General features: G+C 45.4%; 2 protein-coding genes across 5 annotated transcripts in view; one reads left to right on the top strand and one right to left on the bottom strand.

Annotated features, from left to right (window-relative positions):
- Positions 1–19133, bottom strand: part of LOC145348179 (complexin-1) — a 212301-nt gene extending 193168 nt beyond the window's left edge. The window contains exons 1-2 of one of the 3 annotated variants that reach the window (XM_080196390.1): positions 18880–19133; positions 15933–16010 (exon numbers count right to left, since the gene is read on the bottom strand). The gene's annotated coding sequence lies outside the window, so the exon portion shown is untranslated. Of the gene's footprint in view, positions 1–1686; positions 1775–15932; positions 16011–18879 lie in introns of those variants that run through there. The other 2 variants (XM_080196382.1, XM_080196373.1) reach the window with 2 other exon arrangements.
- Positions 19134–19358: 225 nt separating this feature from the next.
- The window catches only part of gne (glucosamine (UDP-N-acetyl)-2-epimerase/N-acetylmannosamine kinase), a 42061-nt gene continuing 35391 nt past the window's right edge, over positions 19359–26028 (top strand). For both annotated transcript variants that reach the window (XM_080196355.1, XM_080196347.1), the window contains exon 1: positions 19359–19500. The gene's annotated coding sequence lies outside the window, so the exon portion shown is untranslated. The remainder of the gene's footprint in view (positions 19501–26028) is intronic.

Here is a 26028-nt window from a genome sequence, read left to right as displayed (position 1 = left end):
TCTCTCTCTCTCGCTGCCTCTCTCTCTCTCTCTCGCTGCCTCTCTCTCTCTCTCGCTGCCTCTCTCTCTCTCTGTCTCTCTCTCTCTCTCGCTGCCTCTCTCTCTCTCTCTCGCTGCCTCTCTCTCTCTCTGTCTCTCGCTGCCTCTCTCTCTCTCTGTCTCTCGCTGCCTCTCTCTCTCTCTGTCTCTCGCTGCCTCTCTCTCTCTCTCTGTCTCTCTCTCTTGCTGCCTCTCTCTCTCTGTCTCTCTCTGCCTCTCTCTCTCTCTCTGTCTTGCTGCCTCTCTCTCTCTCTCTCTCTCTGTCTCTCTCTCTCTCTCGCTGCCTCTCTCTCTCTGTCTCTCTCTCTCGCTGCCTCTCTCTCTCTGCCTCTCGCTGCCTCTCTCTCTCTCGCTGCCTCTCTCTGTGTCTCTTGCTGCCTCTCTCTCTCTGTCTCTCTCTCTGTCTCTCGCTGCCTCTCTCTCTCTCTCTGTCTCTCTCTCTTGCTGCCTCTCTCTCTCTGTCTCTCTCTGCCTCTCTCTCTCTCTCTGTCTTGCTGCCTCTCTCTCTCTCTCTCTGTCTCTCTCTCTCTCTCGCTGCCTCTCTCTCTCTGTCTCTCTCTCTCGCTGCCTCTCTCTCTCTGCCTCTCGCTGCCTCTCTCTCTCTCGCTGCCTCTCTCTGTGTCTCTTGCTGCCTCTCTCTCTCTGTCTCTCTCTCTGTCTCTCGCTGCCTCTCTCTCTCTCTCTCTGTCTCTCGCTGCCTCTCTCTCTCTCGCTGCCTCTCTCTGTGTCTCTTGCTGCCTCTCTCTCTCTGTCTCTCTCTCTGTCTCTCGCTGCCTCTCTCTCTCTCTCTCTGTCTCTCGCTGCCTCTCTCTCTCTCGCTGCCTCTCTCTGTGTCTCTTGCTGCCTCTCTCTCTCTGTCTCTCTCTCTGTCTCTCGCTGCCTCTCTCTCTCTCTCTCTGTCTCTCGCTGCCTCTCTCTCTCTCTGTCTCTCGCTGCCTCTCTCTGTGTCGCTTGTTCCTTTCTTGGCTCTGCGCTTTTTGCAGTAACATTTACAGCACTCGGTTGGATGAATACCGGCGCTGACTTTCAGCTCAACTCAAGGTCGCGGTGGGTCCCATTAGGGACGCGGCTGGGGGGAGCTGCCTCTTGGTCAGTGTAAAGGCACTGGTTTCCCGGCCTGTGCATTTCCCGCTCACACAACAACTTCAATCCACAATGCTGGCAGCATGTCCCTGCTCACACATCCCTCCTCCTGCCTTGTGCCAAACGGAAACTGCCTTTTTCTTTTTGATAAATTAACGGCATTTTCACAGCTGATTCTCTATCCCGTTCCTCTTTGTCGGTTTGGTTTTGAAAAGACCGACAGTAACACAGATAAAAGTCACCATGCATTGACGGAGGCTTCTTCTAAAAGTGACCCTGAATGTACAAGATTGGTGCACCAAAATCTCTCACAACATCAATCCAAGTTCCTGCACTGCTCTGGCCCACGGCTCAGTCTCATACAAACCTCGCAAACCAGATTGCATAATATTCTAGGGCACTTTATTCAGAAACTGCCCCTTCATTCTCATAACTGCTGCCCAGATCCTTTCATTGTGATCTAACTCAAATAAAAGATAATGCAACATAATCTGCGGTCCCTTGCTGGACTGTTACTCCTGTGTTTGACCTAGGAATGCGGCTGGTGAGATTTGAGTTTCTTACCCAGTTTCCTGGTGAACGAGTGCTGAGTAACTCAGTGCTGAAAGAACAGCTCCGGCTCCCGTTCCCGCTCCGGCTCCAGCACCTCCCCTGCCTGGGCAGCACTAACACATCTCCGCTCTGCACTCCCCCTCTAAAAATAGCTCCCCCTCCCTCCCTCCTCCCCGCCACCACCAAACCCCGGCCCCCTGCGCCAATCCGCACACACACACACACACACATGTCCGTACTCCGAAAACTCATCTCTCCATTCAACATCAATTACTTCTTGTTATGAGCTCTGAGGCAGCCTTGCTCGCTATCCCACCTGCTCCCAGTGCTGCCTCTCCCAGTCTATGTGTATCTGGGTATAGAGAGCAGGAAGCTGCAGAGGATGACAAATTGTGAACTTTTCCCCAATTACAATTGTTCAAAAAGCATAGATTTTGCAGAGGAACCAGCCTCCATGCACACTCACACACATATACCCAGACACAGATACACACCAGATACACACACAGACACATACCCAGACACACACATATACCCAGACACAGATACACACACAGACACATACCCAGACACACACATATACCCAGACACAGATACACACACAGACACATACCCAGACACACACCCTGACACAGATACACACACATACCCAGACACAGATACACACCAGATACACACAGACACATACCCAGACACACACATATACCCAGACACAGATACACACACAGACACATACCCAGACACACACCCTGACACAGATACACACACATACCCAGACACAGATACACACCAGATACACACAGACACATACCCAGACACAGACACACACCCATACCCAGACACAGATACACACCAGATACACACACAGACACATACCCAGACACAGATACACACACAGACACATACCCAGACACAGACACATACCCTGACACAGACACACACACATACCCAGACACAGATGCACACCAGATACACACACATACACATACCCAGACAGACATATACCCAGACACAGACACATACCCTGACACAGACATATACCCAGACCCAGGCTCTCTCACACACACATACAAAGAACAAAGAAAATTACAGCACAGGAACAGGCCATTTGGCCCTCCAAGCCTGCTCCGACCGTACTGCCCAACTTAACAAAAACCCCCCACCCTTCCAGGGACCATATCCCTCTATTCCCATCATATTCATGTACTTGTCGAGATGCCCCTTAAAAATCACTACCATATCCGCTTCCACTACCTCCCCCGGCAATATACACACACACATACCCAAACATACACACAGACTCACACACCAGACACACACTCACACAGGCTCACACACACACACCTACCCAGATACAGACACACACACACACAGACTCACACACCAGACACACACACAGGCTCACACACACACACCTACCCAGATACAGACACACACACACACACAGACTCACACACCAGACACACACACACAGGCTCACACACACACACCTACCCAGATACAGACACACACACACACACACAGACTCACACACCAGACAGGATCTACACATTGTGTTCCACACATTCAGTGCTTTGAACACAGACTGAGTGTGATCAAGGTGCTGTTTGTATAAGATCCATAGGGATAGTAATGAGCGTGTGAGTGGAAGAGAAGCTTTTGGACAGAGTCAGAGTATAGGCCCGACACAGGGGGCTCTCAACCTGCCCAAGTGCAGCCCTTTCTGGAACCTTCACCCGGTGCCCAGGGAGTTAGAACATAGAACATAGAACATTACAGCACAGAACAGGCCCTTCGGCCCACGATGTTGCGCCGACCAGTTAAAAAAAAACAATGACCCACTAATCTAAACCAATCCCTTTTCGTCCATAAACGAAAAGGGTTGAGGCTGGCTCCCCAGAACCGGACACAGGTCCACTTTGAAGAAACAAGTTAAAGGCATGGCAGGAATGCAAGAACTGGGTGTGAACAGCCAATATAAATGGCAAATAGCAAACACAAATGTAAATTGCAATGAGTTGTGAAGCATGTGAGAGGAAAATGCGTTCAGAATGGGGCTATCCGATAGACAAACAAGGTGGTTATTGGATTGGGTGGCACAATGGTTAGCACTGCTCGTAAGAACATAAGAAATAGGAGCAGGAGTAGGCCATCTAGCCCTTCAAGCTTGCCCCACCATTCAGTAAGATCATGGCTGATCTGAAGTGAATCAGTTCCACTCTCCCGCTTTCTCCCCATAACCCTTAATTCCCCTGTCTATCAGAAATCTATCTACCCGTGACTTAAATATATTTAGTGAGGTAGCCTCCACCACTTCAACGGGCAGAGGATTCCAGAGATTCACCACCCTTTGAGTGAAAAAGTTCCTCCTCAACTCCGTTCTAAATTGCCCCCCCCCTTTTATTTTGAGGCTGTGCCCTCTGGTTCTGCTGTCCTTTCTGAGCAGGAAGAATCTCTCTACCTCTACCTTATCCATCCCCTTCATTATCTTGTAAGCTCCCTCACAATACCAGGGACCCGGGTTTGATTCCTGGCTTGGGTCACTATCTGTGTGGAGTCTGCACATTCTCCCTGTGTCTGCGTGGGTTTCCTCCGGTTTCCTCTCACAGTCTGAAAGATGTGCTGGTTAGGTGCATTGGCCATGCTAAATTCTCCCTCAGTGTGCCTGAACAAGTGGCGACTGGGGGATTTTCACAGTAATTTCATTGCAGTGCTAATGTAAGCCTACTTGTGACACTAATAAATAAACTTTAACTAATTCTGCACATTGAATATTTTCACTTTGAATATTTGAGAATTTCAGTGTAGGTCCCTGACCTACCCTCAGACAGTAAGATGCAATGCTTTAAACATCACCAACTTTATACAGACAACATCGATCTTCCAAGTAACCATGTCCATTAATTTATAAACTGCATCTTCAAACTCAATAAGCTGACTGGAAATCCTGTTAAAGACACTGTCTCCTTTGGTTTGTATTGATTTCAATACAGTTTGGAGGCAAATTGGTTTAAACTGGTCCAAGTGCGGTTAGAATCGCTGGTTTGGATCAGTGAGATTGTAGTTCTGAGCCTGGTCTGGAGGCGGCTCTCTCTCTCTCTCTCTCAGGACATTCCTCATTTAAAACGGGGGAAAACTGAAAACAGCAATATGATAAAAGATGAAAAATGCGCAGTTCTGCTCAGCCGGAGACAGTTTTTTTTAAGAGGAACAGTTGGCAGGGGAAGAGCGAGAGTGCGGCTCTATAAACAGCGTGTCAAATCTTTCCCTTTGAACATCTGTGAGAGTCAGGAGGATGTGTGTGTTTCAGCAGTTGTTCCAATGCAGCAATGAGAGAGGGAGCGGAGGGGTTGAAAGGCTGTGCAGGGTGTAGATTGCTGAGTGTGCTGCTAGGACAGGGCCTGTTGGAGGACACAGTCACTCCTCTGACCTTGGACAGGATTGCAGTGTGAGCGGAGACACAGAGCAGGAGCAAGCTGAGATACAGGGGGCACTGGGAGAGCTGCCTCGGGCTGCCCGGTCCCTCCCTCCCCCCCTCCATCCCTTCCACCCTCCCTCACTCCGTCCCTCCTTTACTCACACCCTCACTCACTTCCTTCCCCCTCCGCCCCTCCCTCACTCACTCTCCCCACCCTCCTCTCCCCCCCTCTCCCCACCTTCCTCTCCCCACCCTCCCCTCCTCTCCTCCTCCCCTCCCACCTCTCCCCCCCACCCTCCCTCCCTCCTCTCCTCTCCCCTCCCTCCTCCCCTCTCTCCCTCCCCCACACCCACCCTCCTCTCCCCCTCACACCCACCCTCCTCTCCCTTCCCCCTCACCTCTCCCCTCCCCTCCCCTCCCTCCTCTCCTCTCCTCTCCCCTCCCACCCCACTCTCCCCGCCTCCCACCCTCCCCCCCCCCACTCCTCCCCCCCCTCCCACTCCTCCCTCTCCCCTCCCACCCCTCTCTTCCTCCCCCTCCCTCCTCCCCCCTCCCCCCCACCCTCCCTCCTCCCCCCTCCCCCCCACCTCTCCCCTCTCCTCCCACCTCTCCCCTCCCTCCTCCCCTCTCCTCCCACCTCTCCCCTCCCCTCCCTCCTCCGATCCTCATTCCCTCCTCTTCCCTTCCACCCTCCCTCCTCTCCCGCCCTCATTCCCTCCTCTTCCCTCCCGCCCTCCTCTCTCCTTCACTCACTCCCCACCCTCCCTCCTTTCACTTCCTTCCTCCTTCCCTTCCACCATCCCGTTCTTCCCCACTTCCCCTCCCCTCCCTTCTTCATTCTATCCCCTCCCCTCACTCCCTCCCTCCCTCCCCCCGCTCCCTCTCCCTTCCCCCCCCCCCCGCTCCCTCTCCCCCTCACTCCCTCCCCCACTCCTGCAGCAAGCACAGGGACTGGAATGGGGGGACACACACAGTGCATTCCAGGCTCACATTGCAGGATGACCCATTCCCCACCCAGAGTTAGAGAAACTGTCTGTTATTTATTATTGTTGATGCAATGGGGATTGCATCAACAATAATAAATAACAGACAGGCACCAGGAGAGAATCCGACAGAGGAACAGCATATTTATAGACAAACTTCAGATTCATCTCTTGATGCAGCAGTTGAGAATGGTGCAGGATTGGTCTGACAGCAAAATGGCAGTGTGGGTATCAAAGTGATGGGAAAGTGGGGATGGTGAATGGGGGTATTAGAGTATTGGGGCAGCGTCGGGGGGGGTAGTGGGGCAGCGTCGGGGGGGGTAGTGGGGCAGCGTCGGGGGGGGGTAGTGGGGCAGCGTCGGGGGGGGGTAGTGGGGCAGCGTCGGGGGGGGGTAGTGGGGCAGCGTCGGGGGGGGGGGGTAGTGGGGCAGCGTCGGGGGGGGGGGTAGTGGGGCAGCGTCGGGGGGGGGGGTAGTGGGGCAGCGTCGGGGTAGTGGAGGCCATGGGGGAGTGTGCGGGATATCAGGATAATGGAGTGGTGTATGAGGGTAGTGAGTGAGAGAGTGAGGTACGATTAGAGTAATGAGTATTAGAGTAATGAGTGAGACAATCTGGGCCTCACTGATACCATTTCTCTTTCTGAATCTTACACATGTCACAATGCCCTGGGTAAATCCAGAACACCTACTCAGCGATTAACACAATGTTGCCCGCTCTCAGTTGAAAGCCTTCTTCCCCATACCTGACCCTCTCCACTGGGTTCAGGGTCCATAGCTGATTTCAGAGTGTTTAACAAAAGGCGAAGGAAGAAACCCGAGCTTTAACAATGGCTGGCTCTGTGCTATGATGCATAGTCTGTGGGTAGAAGCCGCTCTGGCTTCAACCCGAATAACAACTGCCCCCCAGGATTAAACTGCTTTACACTGGTACATTTTCCATGCGAATCTGTTCGGAATTCCAGGGTGAGCAGATCTGAGGAAAAAACACTGGATTCAGTCCATTTGAGTTTCTTTATAATGTTGAAGAAGGTTCCTTGAAAAAAAAATCCCATATTTCAGCTTCTGTCTGCCTCAGGAGTTGAGTTAGTATAGAACAGGTTTGGGGGTTCCGCTCAGTGAAATACAGTCCAATGATGACTGAGTTGTAAACATGTGGAGTTTTACAACACAATATTACTATGGAGGTTCAGTATTTAACACAGGTAACAATATGATTGTATAACAACAAGGTATCAATCATACATTGGAACATATTAAACAATATTGCCGGCACAATGTGTGTGTTCCTAGCGAGTGTATATATGGGGGCAGGCTCTGCATACAGGAATATGCGTGAGGACACGGTACATTCGGTAAAATAACTCCAGCTGTTACTTGAGGGGAATCTGGCAAAAACAAAGGTCGCTATGTTTGACAATGCACATATATTTAGTTCCCTGCAATCTTCACTGCAAATCTGCTACTGTAGATTTACTAAATAAGGTCAGAAGCTGAATTAATAATAATAATGTCTGCACATTTCCACACTGCGCTAAAGGTGCGCACTCAACACAACTACCCCGCCAACTCCAATCCGCCTCATGAACACCAGCCTACCTGTTCCTGTTTCACTGACTTGGCATTCGTGATTCTGCAAGCTTTCACAGCACATTTCCCCCTGGACTGTTTTTATCGATCAGAGAAATGGGTGATGTGTCCGTGGTTTTAGATTGCAGAGAAACAGAATAATGAACATCATTACAATATTGTCGGGTTATACACTGTTACTCAAAGGCTGAATTTAATCAGGACAACTCAGTAATCATAAACCCTCACATTAGTTTAAAACTTTTTACGCTCTATTTTCTTATATTTTATTATATATATTTATTTGTACTTTTACATTTTAATTAACATGCCAGAAGTTTTTGAGTAATTAGACTTCGTACCAGTACCACTGTGTTTTAGTCGAAGCTTTTTCTCTTAACTGGTGTAGCTCTCTAAATCAGGAGACGGAGGGATCAAGTCAAACTCCAGGGATTTGAAACTAATCTCTGCTGGTACTCTCATGGGAGAGCTGCACCGCCTGAGGTGCAGTCAATCCAATGAGACTTTAAATTACAGGTGGTCACCATGTTAAAGAGAAGTTGGGCTGTACACCTCAGAGAAGAGGACAATATTTATCTTTAGCAATCCACATCTGTAAAACCAATTATTATCCCAACGATGTTTGTTGCACCTTGCTGTACACAATTTGCAGCAAGGTTTCCAATGTTGTAACATTAACTGCATTTCAAAAAGTATTTCATTGGCCAAGAAGCACTTCAGGAAGTCCAGAAACAATGAAGAGAGCTATGTAAATGCAAGTCTTTCTGTCCTAACTCTCCTTTCATTGCATTATTTCAAGTCTATACTCATAACATGTCTTAACTCCCTCCACAGAACATAAGAACTAGGAGCAGGAATAGGCTATCTGACACCTCGAGCCTGCTCCACCGTTCAATGGCTGATCTTTTTGTGGACTCAGCTTCACTTACCCGCCTGCTCACCATAACCCTTAATTCTTTTACTGTTCAAAAATTTATCTATCCTTGCCTTAAAAACATTCAATGAGGTATCCTCAACTGCTTCACTGGGCAGGGAATTCCACAGATTCATAACCCTTTGTGTGAAGAAGTTCCTCCTCAACTCAGTCCTAAATCTGCTCCCCCTTATTTTGAGGCTATGCCCCCTAGTTTTAGTTTCACCCGCCAGTGGAAACACCTTCCCTGCTTCTATCTTATCTATTTCCTTTATAATCTTTTATGTTTCTATAAGATCTTCCCTCACTCTTCTGAATTCCAATGAGTATAGCCCCAGTCTACTCAGTCTCTCCTCATAAGCCGACCCTCTAAATTCCAGAATCAACCGAGTGAATCTTCTCTGCACCCCCTCCAGTGCCAGTATATTGTTTTTCAAATAAGGAGACCAAAACTGTACACAGTACTCCAGATGTGGCCTCACCAGCACCTTATACAGCTGCAACACAACCTGGCTGTTTTTAAGCTCCATCCCTCTAGCAATGAAGGACAAAATTCCATTTGCCTTCTTAATTACCTGCTGCACCTGCAAACCAACTCCTTGTGATTCCTGCACAAGGACACCCAGGTCCCTCAGCACAGCAGCACGCTGCAATTTTTTACAATTTAAATAATAGTCCATTTTGCTGTTATTCCTACCAAAATGGATGACCTCATATTTACCAACATTGTACTCCATCTGCCAGACCCCCTCCTACTCACTTAGACTATCTATATCCCTTTGCAGACTTTCTGCATCCTCTGCACATTTTGCTCTGCCTCTCATCTTATTGTCATCTGTGAATTTTCACACACTACACTTGATCCCCAATCCCAAATCATCTATATAAATCATAAACAACTGCATTCCCAACACTGATCCCTGAGGCACACCACTAGTCACTGATCGCCAACCAGAAAAACACCCATTTACCCCCACTCTTTGCTTTCTGTTAGTTAAACAATCCTCTATCCATGCTAATACATTACACATAACACCATGCAGCTTTACCTTATGTAGCAGTCTTTGGTGCAGCACTTTGTCAAATGCCTTCTGGAAATCCAGATAGACCACATCCACAGATTCCCCATTGTCCACTGCACATATAATGTCCTCAAAGAATTCCACCAAATTAGTCAAACATGCCCTTCATGAACCCATGCTGCGTTTTACAAACAGGACAATTTATATCAGATGTCTTGCTCTTTCTTCCCTGATGATAGATTCAAGAATTTTCCCCATACAAAAGCTAAGCTAACCGCCTACAGTTACCGGCCTTTGGTCTAACTCCTTTTTTAAACAGTGGCGTCACATTTGCTGTTTTCCAATCTGTGGGAACCACCCCAGAGTCCAGCGAATTTTGGTAAATTACCAGTGGTGCATTTGCTATTTCTCCTGCTATCTCTTTTAGTATCCTGGGATGCATTCCATCAGGGCCAGGAAACTTGTCTACCTTTAGCCCCATTAACTTGCCCAACACTACCTCTTTCATAATAACGAAAGTTTCTAGGTCCTCACCTGCCATAGCCTTCCTTCCTCAATTTTTGATGTTATTTGTGTCTTCTATAGTGAAGACTGACACAAAATACCTGTTCAATGCCTCAGCCATTTCCTCATTTCCAGTTATTACATCCCCCTTCTCATCCTCTAAAGGACAAATAATTACTTTAGCCATTCTTTTTTGATTTTTATATTTGTAAAAACTTTTGCTATCTTTTTATATTCTGAGCTAGTTTACTGTCAAAATCCATCTTATTTTTGTTTATAGCTTTTCTCATGGCTTTCTGTTGACCTCTAAAGATTAAAGAACACCACTACACTGGTTTTCCCATTTTGCACCTATAGAGGGCACTCTGTCTGACACTACCATGATGAATGGTGAGCAGTATGATGGTGTGGAATAGTATTCATCTGTGATTGAATCTATGTGTGCGAGAGAGGGGTGAGTGTGCAAGAGAGGGATGGGTGTGTGAGAGAAGAGCGAGTGTATCTGTGTGAGAGAGGGGTGAGTGTGTGTATGTGTGTGAGAAGGGCGAGTGTTGTGTGAGAGGTGAATGTGTGAGAGAGAAGAGAGTATGAGAGAGAGGCAAGTGTGTGTGTGTGTGTGTGTATATATATGAGGGAAATGAGCATGTGTGTGTTGTGTGCGAGAGAGAAAGCGAGACAACTGGCAATATGAGGGGGAGCAAGTGTTTGTGAGAGGGGGCAAGTTATATGTGCGAGCGAGGGAGATGTGAGTGTGTGAGAGAGAGACAGAAAGAGGCAAGTCTGTGTGAGAGAGAAATGAAAGCGTGCGTAGGAGATAGGTGAGATTGTATGTGAGAGAAATAGCAGTGAGTGTGTCTGTGAGAGAGGGAGAAGCGAATGTATGTGTTTGAGAAAGAGGGAAGAGTGTGTGTGCATGAGACAGAAGTGAAAGTGTGTGTGTGCCTGAAAGAGTTGAGAGGGTGAATGTGTATGAGAGTGAGAGGGAGGTGAGAGGAGGAGATGTGAGAATGTTGTTTGTGTGTGTGTGTGTGTGTGAGAGAGAGAGCCTGTGTCTGCAGTCATCTAGCAGTGAAGCAATATGGCTGGAGAGAATTACTGGGAGCTGTGGGTCATAGTGGTTTTTTTAACCAGGTCTACCAATTCATTAAAAGTTTTTGAGTTAGAGGCATCTGGGTAGGTCAGATTTTTTTACCATGCTGAAAGTCGGGGTCCCGTATGTTGTTAGCAATATCATATTTTGCTTCTCCTCTCCTTCAGTGCTGCTGGCACGGAAGAAGTAAGGTATGCGCTCAGAGTATTGGGTCACTCTTTCCCACTGATGTCACAGGGCTCGAGTTTCTGGAAAAGACGCAGAATAGCTTTTTCATGTTGGAAAATTCCTTGATGTCTGGAGGTTGTCCGGAGGGAAGGATGAAGGAAAAACAACATTTTCTGTTTCTTTCTCCTCATTGCCAAGGTAGGATTGAACCACACACTGGTTCCCTGTCACTAACCCCCTTTATTAGGCACCAAAGGAAAAGGCCCCTCTTGTGGCTTACAATCAGGCAGTCTTTACTTCAGGACCTACATTACCAGTCTGGCTAAAGGAACAGTCTTAAATGACCTTGCTTGTTACTTCCCATTGGGCAAGCTGCCACTCACTCAATAAGGAAGTTTATACTCTACAAAGTCCACAGATAGATCTATTAATGATTTCTGTGCTCTTAATGATCATCATTACAGAAAGCTAGTTACATAATGGTGACAACAAATCATCATCAACTGTCATTAAAAACGCATCTGGTTCACTGATATCCTTTAGGGAAGGAAATCCTCCATCCTTACCGATCTGGTTTATATGTGATTTCAGATCCATAGCAAGGTTGACTATTAACTGCATTCTGAAAGGGCCTTGGAAAACACTTAAGGGCTACTCAAGATGGTTAACAAACCAGGCACTGATGTCCACACCTAATCAAAGAAATGCGGAGGATTTGTAACTTCATAGAGATTGGATGAATCAAATTAGCAAAAGAAGCCTGGAGGATGAGTGTGCATACAATGTATTTGGGACAATTTCTGAGAACAATATGTCCTAGAATCATGCAGGAAACAGGCTTTTTTAGACCTAGTAATGTGTAAAGGATCATAAGAAATAGGAACAGGAGTAGGCTACTCATCCTTGAGCTTGCTCGCTATTCAGTAAGACCCATGGTTGATCTGATTGTGACCTTAATTCCAGTCTCCTGCCTATCCTCAGTTACCCTTTCCTTCTCTGTAGATCAAAGATTCTCTCCAAGTCTTGAATATATTCAATGACTCAATCTCCACTGATCTCTGAAGGAGAGAATTCCAAAGACTAACAACCCTCAGAGAAGGATTTCCTCATCATCTCTATCTTAAATGGGAAACCCCTTATTTTTAAACCTTGCCTCCTAGACTGAGATTCCCTCGCAAGAGGAAACACCTTCTCACCATCCACTCTATCAAGTCCCCTCAGAATCTTCTGTTTCAATAAGATCACCTCTCATTCTTCCAAACCCCAGTCAGCATGGGCCAACTTGCTCAGATTTTCTTTGTAGGACAATCCCTTCATCCCAAGAATCAGCCCAATGAACTTTCTCTGAACTGTCTCCAAAGCAAATACACCCCTTCTTAAGTAAGGAGATCACAAGTGGACACAGTACTCTAGCAAAGGTCACACCAATATTCTGCACAATTGTAGCAAGACTTGCCTATTCTTATACCCTATTTCCCCATGCATAAAGCCAACATTCTTTTTGCCTTCCTAATTACTTGATGTATCTCTATACTTTTTTTTGTGATTCATGTACAGGGACCCAGATCCCGCTGTACCAAATTCCCATGTTAGTACTCATTCCTCGTCGCACTCATTACAGTTGCTTATTCATTTTTACTTTTGGCTCCAAAGTAAGAGGCACTGGGTTCAAAGGAGGAGTTGAGCACAATCTGCACTGACACTTTACAAATAAGAATGTTGTATTTATTAAAGGAGCAGTATTTGGGTATGAGATGGTAAACCTGTGATGCTCTTTCAGGTGGATGTAAAAGATTCCATGAATCAATGGAAGAGCAGAGATGTCCTCCCAGTGTCTTGACCAACTTTTATCCATTGCCTCTTCAACACACCACCCTGCTCTCCTGCCCACATGTCCGTCCTTGGCCTTTTGCAATGTTCTAATGAAGCCCAACATTGGGCACTTTACAGCCTTCCGGATTGAGCATTGAGTTCAGCAGCTTCAGAGAACATAAGAACATAAGAACATAAGAAATAGGAGCAGGAGTAGGCCATCTGGCCCTTCGAGCCTGCCCCGCCATTCAATAAGATCATGGCTGATCTGTCGTGGCTCAGTTCCACTTTCCCACCCTCTCCCCATAACCCTTAATCCCCTCTCTTATCAAAAACCCATCAACCCGCTTCTTAAAAATATTTAGCGAGGCAGCCTCCACCACTTCAACGGGCAGAGAATTCCAGAGATTCACCACCCTTTGAGTGAAGAAGTTCCTCCTCAACTCCGTTCTGAACAGAGCCTGAACTCTCCCCTCCACTTTCACCCCATTTCCATTTATTTTATTTCAATTCATTCCATTTCACTCATCCATTTTATTATCTTTCTTTTTCACTTCCACTTCTTCATTCTAGTGCTTCTTCTTGCACTCCCCCACCATGGCAATTACCATAATCCCCAGGCAGTCCCTTCTGTACCTTTGTTCTGCCATTCACACATTCGTGGACTCTTTCAACACCTTTCTAAGCCTTCCATATCCTCACTTACATTCCCTTTGTCACATTCCAGCTCCCCCTGCCACCTCTCCCACATCTTTCGGATTGTGGAATAAAAACAGAGCACCCGGAGGAAACCCACGTAGACACAGGGAGAATGTGCAGATTCCGCACAGTGACCCAAGACCAGAATTGAACCCGGGTCCCTGCCGCTGTGACACCTCAAAACCAGGATGATGTGGAGACTTTGGAGTGGGTACAAAAATGGTTTACCAGGACATTGTCTGGTTTGGAGATTATTAGCTATGAGAAGAGATTGGACAAATCTGGTTCGTTTTCATTTGAACTGCAGAGGCCGAGGGCGGGGGTTGCGGTACACGACCTGAAAGAAGTTTACAAAATTATGAGAGACGTGGATAGAATGGATAGTTGGATAGCCCCAGGAATGTAGACCAATATTACAAAGCTTTTTCCCAGGGTAGAAATGTTAATTACTTGGGGACATAGATTTAAGGTAAAATGGGGAAAATTTAAAGATGTGAGAGGCAAGATCTTACACAGAGGGTGGCAAGAGCCTGGAATGTGCGACTAGAGGAGGTGATAGAAGCAGATACAATAACAGTGTTTGACAGATATATCGACAGGCAGGGAACAGAGGGATATGGACCGTGTAGAGGCAAAAGTTGTTTAGTTTAGGAAGGTGTCATGTGTCGGCCGAAGGGCCTGTCCATGCGCTGCACTGTTCCTTGCTCAAAGGCAGGCACTCTCACCTCATCTCCAGCATTCATACTCACAGAATAATTAAAAAGTGTTCTTTCAAACAGTAAATAACATACAAATCTTCTTACTGCAGGCTAACTCTGTTCAGTCCACGAAAGGAGAAGGTGATATCTTGCAGTCTGACCCTGTCTCTCTGGTGCCATTAGAACGTATCAGATATATTAATGAGGCATTTAGTTCCCTATATCTGTGTCCTACGCACACCAACACAGTTATAGTGCCACACCGTGGCCACAGTACTTCCTAACTTCTTTTAGATCCATATAAAGTGGAAGTAAAGTTCAATCAAGTAACAAAACAACTATGTATTGTTTAACAACTCAATGCATAACTACATCAATGGCACAATTTAGTATAAATTGTCATAATAACTTCAAATACACTTAATAAAACAAACATACAAACTAGTAACTTAACAAGATAAGATCAAAAAGAGAAGGAAGTTTAGAAATGAGAATAGGAAGCACTGGAAATGTTCAGGAGCTCTGTTTACAGAGAAAAACCACTAAAATTTCAAGTCCATTGTGACGTCTTCAGAACTGAAGGAAGGTTGAAATGTGATGGGTATGCTGCTGAAGAGAGGAAGAATAAAAGGGCAGATCTTGGATGGGGTAGAGTGAAGCAGTGACAAAGTGTCATCGAATAAAAGTCAAAGGGAGTAATAATTTTTGTTCTAAAGACATGGCATTTGTCCAGTGAGTGTAACTGTCAGAATAACACAGTTTTGTTCAAGAAAGTCTAGAAGTAGTCTGATGTCAACTATTATTTGCATGTATTTATGAGTATCTGTATAATTTATTTTACTTAGCTGGGTTTCTACCAGGCTGAAACTCATCGTCACATTTAAGAGCTTCCAAGTGAATATCCATGTACAGCTTTGCCAGCTACTGTTCAAGCTTCCAAACCTGAAAGTGTGGCTGTATCTGGCTGCCACAACCCTGACAACACTTTCTGAATAGGATTATCCAAGAGATGAGTGACAGCTCTGGGAAACTGTATGTACATAGAAATGCATAACCTCATAGCTGAGAAGTGTTTAATTGAACCCAAGTGGTCCATTCCAGTGTTCATGCCTCCAAGGTAAGCCTTCTCACATCCTACTTCATCTTACTTTATCAACATAGTTTTTGATTACTTTTTCCCTTTTGTGCTGATCTAACTTCCCCTGAATGTACTTAGGCTATTCACCTGTTAGTGAGTTCCACATTACCCCCACTGTCTGGATAAAGAAGTTTCTCCTGAATTTCTATTAGTTCTAAAGCATGGGTTGCTTTGAGGAGCACAGGTAAAAGATGTAGCAGCAGTTTAACCATTTTTAATCAACCTACCTTTCAAACTAGTGGAAACTGTGAGACAATAAAGACAGCAAACATCTCCAAGAACAAAATACCATGGATACTGGAGATCTGAAATAAAAATGAGGCCAGAAATTTTTATCAGGTCTGGCAGCATCTGCAAAGAGAGAAACAGAGTTAATGGCCCTGATTTTACCAGCACAGCCACCCAAGGCTCGTAAAATCCCCTCCGAGGCCAACAGGGAATGCTGTTCTGAGAGCCTCGCCAGTCCTGATTTCAGAGGGGCCATGCCAGTAAAATCAAGATCAATATTTCATGTTTATGATCTTTAATCAGAGTCAGGATCTGCTGTTTCTAGTTCCTGGAAACTTTGGAAGAAACACTTTCATTTATTAGTGCAATGACGCAGGAAGTCCGTTTGGAAAGGAACATTGTTTATTACAGAATGCAAAGTAAAACACTACTGTGGTGTACACACACTAGTCCCTGCCTAGAACTACAGTTCAGCAAGCCCAGTCCTGGGTCTACCTTATAAAAAGCTCAGGTAATTTCAGCTGGGAAGGGCACTGCCTGTTGCCAGGGGAGCTCCTAATCAATGTGGGATTGAACTCAGTAATTTCCTCATGAATCTTGTGGAGGTTATTACAATTAACCTATTTTCCATAAGACTGGTTCTCATTACTAAACCAAATTCCTTTGGCAGAAAAAGCTGCCAGTGCAAATCTACTAAATGTTTAACAAATTAAAAACAGAAATCTGCAGGCACGAAAAATCTGAAAGTGAATAAAGTGGTCTTCTAAAAAAGGGTCTAACTTTAAACATTAACTCATCTCATCAATTCTGACCACAGCTACCTTTTGTAATAGATCCATAAATACTGAAAAAATAATTTACGTGACCTCTATTATTTTAAGTAACATAAACATGAAGTGCTCCATTTAACAAGACAAACTAATTCAGGAAACCAAACCATAAACTGTTTAAATGTTTAAATTCATCCACAGCCTGGCCTTTTGTCATCTCTGGGACCTCCCCCAGCTCTTTAGCTCTCCAAGGTTATTGACTGATATAACACACTGGGTCAGCAATTAATTAATTATGCACCAAAATTAATTGGAAATTATTTGGGAGTTCAGTTGAAGATGCTGAGTCCAAAGGCTGTAAAATGCCAATTCAGAAGATAAGGTGCTGTTTCTTCAGCTTGAGTTGAGCTTATCAAGAACATTGTAGCAGACCAAGGACAGGAACACAAGCATGAGAGCAAGATGGTAAATTGAAATGTCAAGCGTGTGAAGGTGTTCTGTGTTTAATCTCCCAGTGTAAAGGAGCTCACATTGTGAGTAGCAAATATAATAGACTAAACTGAAAGAAATATGACAAAATTTCTGCCTCCCTCGGAATGAGTGTTTGAAGCCTCGGGCAGTGAGGAGGTAATGGGGCAGGTGTTACACCTCATGCAATTGCTTGGGTGGAGTTGAGGTGATAGTAAAGTGCACCAGGATGTCACAGAGGGACCGATCCCATTAGAATGCTGACAGGGAAGGTGAGGGAAAGATGTCTTGGGTGGTGGCATTGTGCTAGAAATGGCAGAAAATGGTCCTTTGAATTTGAAAGCTGGTACAGTATAAAGTGAGGACAAGGGGAACCCTCTCATGGACAAAAGCAAATTACTGCAGGTGCTGGAATCTGAAACCAAAAAAGAAAATGCTAGAAAATCTCAGCAGGTCAGGCAGCATTTGTAAGGAAAGAAAAGAGCTGATGTTTCGGAGAGGGGGAACAGAACATTGAATGTAGAGAAGGGAAATGGGGGGGAAAGGTAAGGGAAGGGGATTGAAGTGGGGGGAAGAAAAATAATAAAGAAATAAAACATAGAGAACAATAAAAAAGTTAAACAAAATAGAATGAGAACAAAGGAGGCCGAGGCAGGGTGAGCAAATCATCTGAAGTTGTTGAATTTGATGTTGAGACAGGAAGGCTGTAAAGTCCTAGCTGAAAAATGAGATGCTGTTCCTCCAGTTTGTGTTGAGCTTCACTGTGGGCATATCTGTCCTTGGCTTAGCTTGTTCCAGTGAAGCTCAACGCAAACTGGAAAAACGTCTCATTTTTCGGCTGGGCACTTTACAGCCTTCCAGTCTCAACATCGAATTCAACAACTTTAGACAATTTGCTCTACCCCATGTCAACCCCTTTGTTTTCATTCTATTTTCTTTAATTTTTTTACTCTAAGGTTCTCTACCTTTTTATTTCTTTATTGTCTTTCTTCATTTTTCTCCTCCCCCACTTCCCTTACCTTTTCTCCCGCTTCCTTTTTTCTACATTCTGTCTCTGTCTGATCTTCACCACCCCACCCCACCGACCTTCACATCTTCAATTGTCAGAGCTTACAGCTTTTCTGCCGTTTGGCCATTCACCTCTTTTATTCTCTGTGGACAGTTATGGTTTCTGTGGCTATGACTCATCTTTCGTTCTCTCACCCTGCAGTATAAATATCTCCCACTTTCTATGCCTTTTAGCTTTGACAGACAGTCATCTGGACTCAAAACTGCATCTCTTATCTCTCCTTACAGATGCTGCCAGACTGCTGAGATTTTCCAGCATTTTCCGTTTTGGAATCCTTTCATGGTCCTGCAACGGAGGGGAAGGAGTGAGGGCAGAAGTGCAAGAAATGGGCTGGACAAGGTTGAGGGCCCTGTCAAACATATTGGGGGAAATCCTGAGTAGAGGGAAGAAGACATGTCTGAAATGCTATTGTGGAATGAAGCACCATCAGAAACTTCAATAGTCTTCTTGACTTGTCACATTACCATGAAAGGTTTGTGTGTGTCACACACCCATGGCCTCTGTAACAACACCTTCGTTAAACTACAAGCCAATTGAGGGTTCCTGGAAGTAGGCAGCAAAGTGGAATTGAGGCCAAGAGCCACAGTCTGACTGAATTGTGAAGCAGGCATGAAGGACTGAAGGGACTCCTTATATTACCATTTAGTTCACCTTAGCTTTCCTCCATCTTGTTAATACATCCCTTCACATTCTGCACTCCTCCAATCTGACCTTCTTGTGCATTCCCAATGTTAATGGCTGCACCAGCCATGGATGTGCCTTCAGCTGAGAAGGCCCTCTAGTCCGGAGTTCCCTCCCTGGCCCATTCTCTTTAAAACCTGTTGGAATTTTGCCCATCCTAAAATCTCCTCACGTATTTTCAGTGTTAAACGGGGAGTCAGAGCCTAGAGTGACAGGCCAGAGCGCACTGTCTCCGCGGCCGCAGGCCTCAGTAACCATGGCAAGGCGCGCGGACCCGCTCCCCGAGCCGCCGGAACCATGGCAACGAGCGGACCCGCCCCCGAGCGGCCCGAACCATGGCAACGGGCGGACCCGCCCCCGAGCGGCCCGAACCATGGCAACGGGCGGACCTGCTCCGCATTACGTCATCACGTCTGCTGATTGGGCGGGTGGAACGATTAGCCGGAGGAGTGGCGGCGGGGGGAAGGCTATGTGGGACGGAGACATGGACAGCTGAACAAATAGACTGGTTGGACTCTAACCTGGTGTTGTGAGACTTCTAACTGAAGGGGAGCAGCGAGGAGCGGTCCCGGAGAGAGGGTGAGTGACCGGGGGCTGAGGGAGAGTGTCCCGGCCCGGGTCCGGGCCCGGGGGGGCCCAGTGAATGTCCCGGCCCGGGCCCGGGGGCGGGGATGGGGACGGCCCGGGGAAGGCGGGGGTTGGTGTCGAAGGATTGGACAAATGCTCAGGTGGCTCTGCTGTTTAAGAAGGGCGGTAGAGATAAACCAGGGAACTACAGACCAGTGAGTTTCACATCAGTGGTAGGAAAACTATTGGTGAAACCTCTGAAGGAGAGTATCTATTTCCATATGGAGACACAAAGCTTGATCAGATAAGATAATGAAGGGGATGGATAGGGTAGAGGTGGAGAGGTTCTTCCTGCTGAGAAAGGACAGTAGGACTAGAGGGCACAGCCTCAAGATAAGGGGGGGGACAGTTTAGATCAGAGTTGAGGAGGAACTTCTTCACTCAAAGGGTGGTGAATCTCTGGAATTCTCTGCCCATTGAAGTGGTGGAGGCTGCCTCGCTAAATATATTTAAGGCATGGGTAGGTAGGTTTCTGATAGGGGAATTAAAGGTTATGGGGAGAAAGCGGGAAAGTGGAACTGATCCACTTCAGATCAGCCATGATCTTATTGAATGGCGGGGCAGGCTCGAAGGGCTAGATGGCCTACTCCTGCTCCTATTTCTTATGTTCTTATGATCAGGGAGAGTCAGTATGTCTTCATCAGAGGGAGGTCATGCCTAGCAAATCGGATTGAATTTTGAGGAGGTGACCAGGCTTAGATGAGGGTAATGCAGTTGATGTAGTTTATATGGATTTCAGCCTTTGACAAGGTCCCACGTGGGAGAACTGTAAAGAACATAAGAAATAGGAGCAGGAGTAGGCCATCCAGCCCTTCGAGCCTGCCCCGCCATTCAACAAGATCATGGCTGATCTGTCGTGGCTCAGTTCCACTTTCCTGCTTTCTCCCCATAACCCTTAATCCCCTTGCTTATCAAAAACCTATCTACCCGTGTCTTAAATATATTTAGTGAGGCAGCCTCCACCACTTCAACGGGCAGAGAATTCCAGAGACTCACCACCCTTTGAGTGAAGAAGTTCCTCCTCAACTCCGTTCTAAACTGCCCCCCCCCCCCCCCCCCCCCACCCCTTATCTTGAGGCTGTGCCCTCTAGTCCTATTGTCCTTTCTGAGCAGGAAGAGCCTCTCCACCTCTATCCTATCCATCCCATTCATCATCTTATATGTCTCAATGAGATCTCCCCTCATTCTTCTAAACTCTAATGAGCACAAGCTTAGTTTAAGAAGGTAAATTCACATGGAATACAGGGTAATTTGATAAAGTAGGTTCAAAATTGGCTCAGTTATAGGAGACAGTGATGGCAGAAGGCTGCTTTAGTGACTGGAGGCCAGTGTCCAGTGGTGTATTACAGGGATCCATGCTGGATCACTATTATTTATCATTTATATAAATGGCATAGATGACTGTGGGTGGTAGGGTTAGTAAATTTGTGGATGACACAAAGATTGACTGGATGGTTAACAGTGAAACAGAATGTCTCGGGCACCAAGAGGATATAACCGGAATGGTCAGATGGGCAGATAAATGGCAGATGAAATTTAATCCTGAAAAGTATGAGGTGATACACTTTGGAAGGAGAAATTTATCAAGGAAGTATTCAGTGAACAGCATGATTCTGGGAAGTTGAGGAACAAAGCCACCTTGGTGTGTTTGTTCGTAGATCTTTGAAGACCAAAGGGCATGTTAGTGGGGTGGTGAAAAAGGCATATGGGGCACTTGCGTTTATCAATCAAGGCATAGATTACAAAAGAAGGGAAGTCATGTTGGAACTGTATAGAACTTTAGTGAGGTCACAGCTTAGTACTGAGGAAAAATGGAGAGGGTGGTGACGGCCTGGAATGTGCTGCTTGGGAGGGTGGTGGAGGAGGGTTGTCTCACATCCTTTAAAAAAAACTGCATGAGCACTTTGCACGTCATAACGTTCAGGGCTATGGACCAAGTGCTGATTAGTGGGATTAGGTGGAAGATCAGGTGTTTCTCACGTGTCAGTGCAGACTCAATGGACCAAAGAGTCTCTTCTGCACCATATAATTCTATGACCCTGGGAGGGAGGGGCAGAAGGATTAGATGACCCAGCCTAGAGGTGCCAGCCCAGGAGTGGCTGGGTGATCACCAGGCGTGGAAATAGGGAGGTGGAGGGGGAGAATTATAAATAGTTGTGGCCTCGGGTTCTGATCTCTGGTTCTTCGCTCATTACAGTTTTGCAGCTGAAAATGTACTCATGTTTTCTGAGTGTTTCCCATTGTCTAACCAATCCTCTATCCATGCTTATATATCACGACCTGCATCATAAATCTTTGTGCAATAATTTTTTTATTTGGCACGTTACCAAATGCTTTTTTGGATATCCAAATGCACGACATCTATCAACTTGGCTTTATCCATTTTGCTTGTTACATTGTCAAGAACTCTAATAAAGTTGTCAAGAAGTTTACCATTCTCTGAGTGAAAGAAGTTCACCTCATTTCAGTCCTAAATGGCCTACCCCATATCCCAAGATTGTGACCACTTGTTCTCGACCTTACAGTCTGTCCAGCCCTGTCAGAATTTTGTACGTCTCAATGAGAGAATATTATAACCAAGGCATCCACCATCTCTGCACCCAATTTTTTTAAGACCCTCAAGTGCAGGCCCTTGGATCAGAGGACTTGTCAATCTTTAATTCCATGAGCTTTTGTTGTACTTTGTCTCTGGTGATATTGATTGTTTGAAATTTCTTCTCCCCCTTATGTTCCTTAACTTTCCTACTATGCTTGGAATGCTTTTTGTCTTCTATTGTGGAGACAGAGACAAAATACTTGTTCAAAGTCTCTGCCATCTCCTTGTTTCCCACTGTTAGTTTTCCAATCTCTTAAAGGGATCAATGTTTACTTCAGCTAATCTTTCTTTTTATCTACTTACAGAATGCCTTGCACTCTTTTTAGGTTTCATACTAGTTTAGCCTTAATCTATTTTCTCCCTATAATTTTTTTTTGTCAGCCTTTCCTGGTTTCTAAAATTTTCTCAAACTTTGAGCTTGCTATTAATGTTCACAGCTTTGTGCATCTTTGTTTCAGTTTGGTATCATCGTTATGTTCTTTAGTTAGCCGTGGGGGGGGGTGCATTCTTCTGAGTGTTATGTTCTCAGTGGAATATATTTTTGTTGAGAATTATGAACTTTATCCTAAATATTTGCCACTGCTTATCTACCATCGTAACACGTCTATTTTCCCAGTATACTTTAGCCAACTCCATCTTCATAACTTTTTATTGCCTTTATTTAAGTTGAAACACTAGTTTTGCATTCCAGGTTATTCCTCCTCAAACTGAAAATGGAATTCTGTCATGTTATGGTCAATCATACCTAGAGGATCTTTTAAAAAAACAAAGAAAATTACAACACAGAAACAGGTCCTTCAGCCCACCAAGCATGCTGCCCAACTGAGCTAAAACCCCCACCCTTCCAGGGACCATATTCCTCTATTCCCATCCTATTCATGTTGAGATGCCCCTTAAAAGTCACTACCATATCCACTTCCACTACCTCCCCAGCAACGATAAAATCTGCCTTGTACATCTCCTTTAAACCTTGCGCCTTGCACTTTAAACTTATGCCCCCGACTAATTGACTTTTCCACCCTGGGAAAAAGCTTCTGACTATCCACTCTGTCCATGCCTCTCATAATCTTATAGACTTCTATCAGTCGCTCCTGTGAGAATGAACCAAGTTTCTCCAACCTCTCCTCATAGCTAATGCCCTCCATACCAGGCAATATCATGGCAAATCTTTTTTGTGCCCTTTCCAAAGCCTCCACATCCTTCTAGTAGTGTGGCGACCAGAATTGAACACTGTATTCCAAGTGCGGCCTTACTAAGGTTCTATGACTTACTAATTTTTAAACTTAATACCCCGGTTGATGAAGGCAAGCATGCCGTGTGCCTTCTTGACAACTTTCTCCACCTGCATTGCCACTTTCAGTGACTTGTGTGCCTATACACCCAGATCCCTTTGCCTATCAATACTCCTAAGGGTTCTGCCATTTACTGTATATTTCCTATCTGTATTAGACCTTCCAAAGTGCATCACCTCACATTTGTCCGGATTAAACTCCATCTGCCATCTCTCTGTTCCAGTCTCCAACTGACCGATATCCTGCTGTATCCTCTGATGATCCTCATCGCTATCCGCAAATCTACCAACCTTTGTGTCATCTGCAAACTTACTAATCAATCCAGTTACATTATCTTCCAAATCAGTTATACATATTACAAACAGCAAAGGTCCCAGCACTGATCCCTGCAGAACACCACTTGTCACAGCCCTCCATTCAGAAACATATCCTTCCACTGCTACCCTCTGTCTTCTTTGACCGAGCCAGTTTTGTATTCACCCTGCCAGCTCACCTCTGATCCCATGCGACTGCACCTTCTGCACCAGTCTGCCATGAGGGACCTTGTCAAAGGCCTTACTGAAGTTCACGTTGACTACATCTACTGCCCTACCCTCATCAATCATCTTTGTCACTTCCTTGAAAACTCGATCAAGTTCATGAGACACGACCTCCCCTTTACAAAACCATGTTGCCTCTCACTAATACGTCCACTTATTTCCAAGTGGGAATAAATCCTGTCTCGAAGAATCTTCCTCAATAATTTCCCTACCACTGATGTAAGGCTCACCAGCCTGTAATTACCTGGGCTATTTTTGCTACCCTTCTTAAACAAAGGAACAGCATTAGCTATTCTCCAATCCTCTGGGACCTCTTCTGGGAATTTACTATTAGATTATTAATTAATCTCAATTGAGTAGATAGGGAGAAACTGTTCCCACTGTTAGAAGGATAGAGAACTAGAGGACACAGATTTAAGGTAATTGATAAAAGAAGCAATATCAAAATGAGTTCACACAGTGAACAGTTAGGATTTGGAATATACAGCTTGAGAGTGTGGTGGAGGCAGATTCAAGAAGGAATTGGATTATTATCTGAAAAGAAGAATGTGCAGGGTTACAGAGATTACAGGGTAGGTGACTCTAGGTATATTGTTCCTCCAGAGAGCGAGCACAGATACGACTGCCCAAATGACGTCCTGTGCTGTAACTATTCTAAGATTCTATAAAATAGTCTGTTCCCTGGATTGTTCCAGAACATATTGTTTTAAGGAACTATTCCAATTACACGCTGTAAACTAATGTTCAAGGCTACCTTGGCAAATTTGATTCTTTTCCCCCAAACTATATGACAAGTAAAATGTCTATGATCATTGCAGTACTCTTCTTATAAGCCTATTATTTCTCGATTTCTGCAGTCCATCAACTGTTAAGGAGTCTGGTCTATTCCAGTTCCCCTTTGAAAACCTGGATTGAATCTGCCTCCATGACGTTCTCAGGCACCACATTCCTAACTGTGTTTTTAAAAAAAGGGTTTCCACATGGCATTTTGCCATTTACCTTAAATCAGTGTGGCCCAGATCTCAACTGCTCTGCCAGTTGGTGATTTGATTTATTATTGTCACGTGTATTGCAGTGAAAAGTATTGTTGCTTGCGTGCTGTACAGATAAAAACATATCGTTAAAAGAGAAGGAAATAAAAGTGCAAAATGTAGTGTTATAGTCATAGCTAGGGTATAGAGAAAGATCAATTTAATGCAAGGTAGGTCCATTCAAAAGTCTGACAGCAGGGAAGAAGCTGCTCTTTAGTTAGTTGGTACATGACCTCAGACTTTCGTTTTTTTCCCAAAGGAAGAAGGTGGAAGAGAGAATGCCTGGGGTGCGTGGGGTCCTTAATTATACTGGCTGCTTTGCCAAGGCAGCGAGAACATAAGAACTAGGAGCAGGAGTAGGCCATCTGGCCCCTCGAGCCTGCTTCACCATTCAATAAGATCATGGCTGATCTTTTTGTGGACTCAGCTCCACTTACCCGCCCGCTCACCATAACCCTTAATTCCTTTACTGTTCAAAAATTTATCTATCCTTACCTGAAAAACATATAATGAGTTAGCCTCAACTGCTTCACTGGACAGGGAATTCCACAGATTCACAACCCTTTGTGTGAAGAAGTTCCTCCTCAACTCAGTCCTAAATCTGCTTCCTCTTATTTTGAGGCCCCCTAGTTCTAGTTTCACCCACCAGTAGAAACAACTTCCCTGCTTCTATCTTGTCAATTCCCTTCGTAATCTTATGTTTCTATAAGATCTCCCCTCATTCTTCTGAATTCCAATGAGTATAGCCCCAGTCTACTCAGTCTCTCCTCATAAGCCAACCCTCTCAACTCCAGAATCAACCTGGTGAATCTTCTCTGCACTCCCTCCAGTGCCAGTATATCCTTCCTCAAGTAAGGAAACCAAAACTGTACACAGTACTCCAGGTGTGGCCTCACCAGCACCTTACACAGCCCAACATAACCTCGCTATTTTTAAGCTCCATCCCTCTGGCAATGAAGGACAAAATTCCATTTGTCTTCTTAATTACCTGCAAGCCAACTCCTTGAGATTCCTGCACAAGG

This window comes from Carcharhinus amblyrhynchos, chromosome 1, assembly GCF_965287045.1.
Source record: "Carcharhinus amblyrhynchos chromosome 1, sCarAmb.v2.hapA, whole genome shotgun sequence".
Lineage (NCBI taxonomy): Eukaryota > Metazoa > Chordata > Chondrichthyes > Carcharhiniformes > Carcharhinidae > Carcharhinus > Carcharhinus amblyrhynchos.
This window is presented reverse-complemented; position numbering and strand designations above follow the sequence as displayed.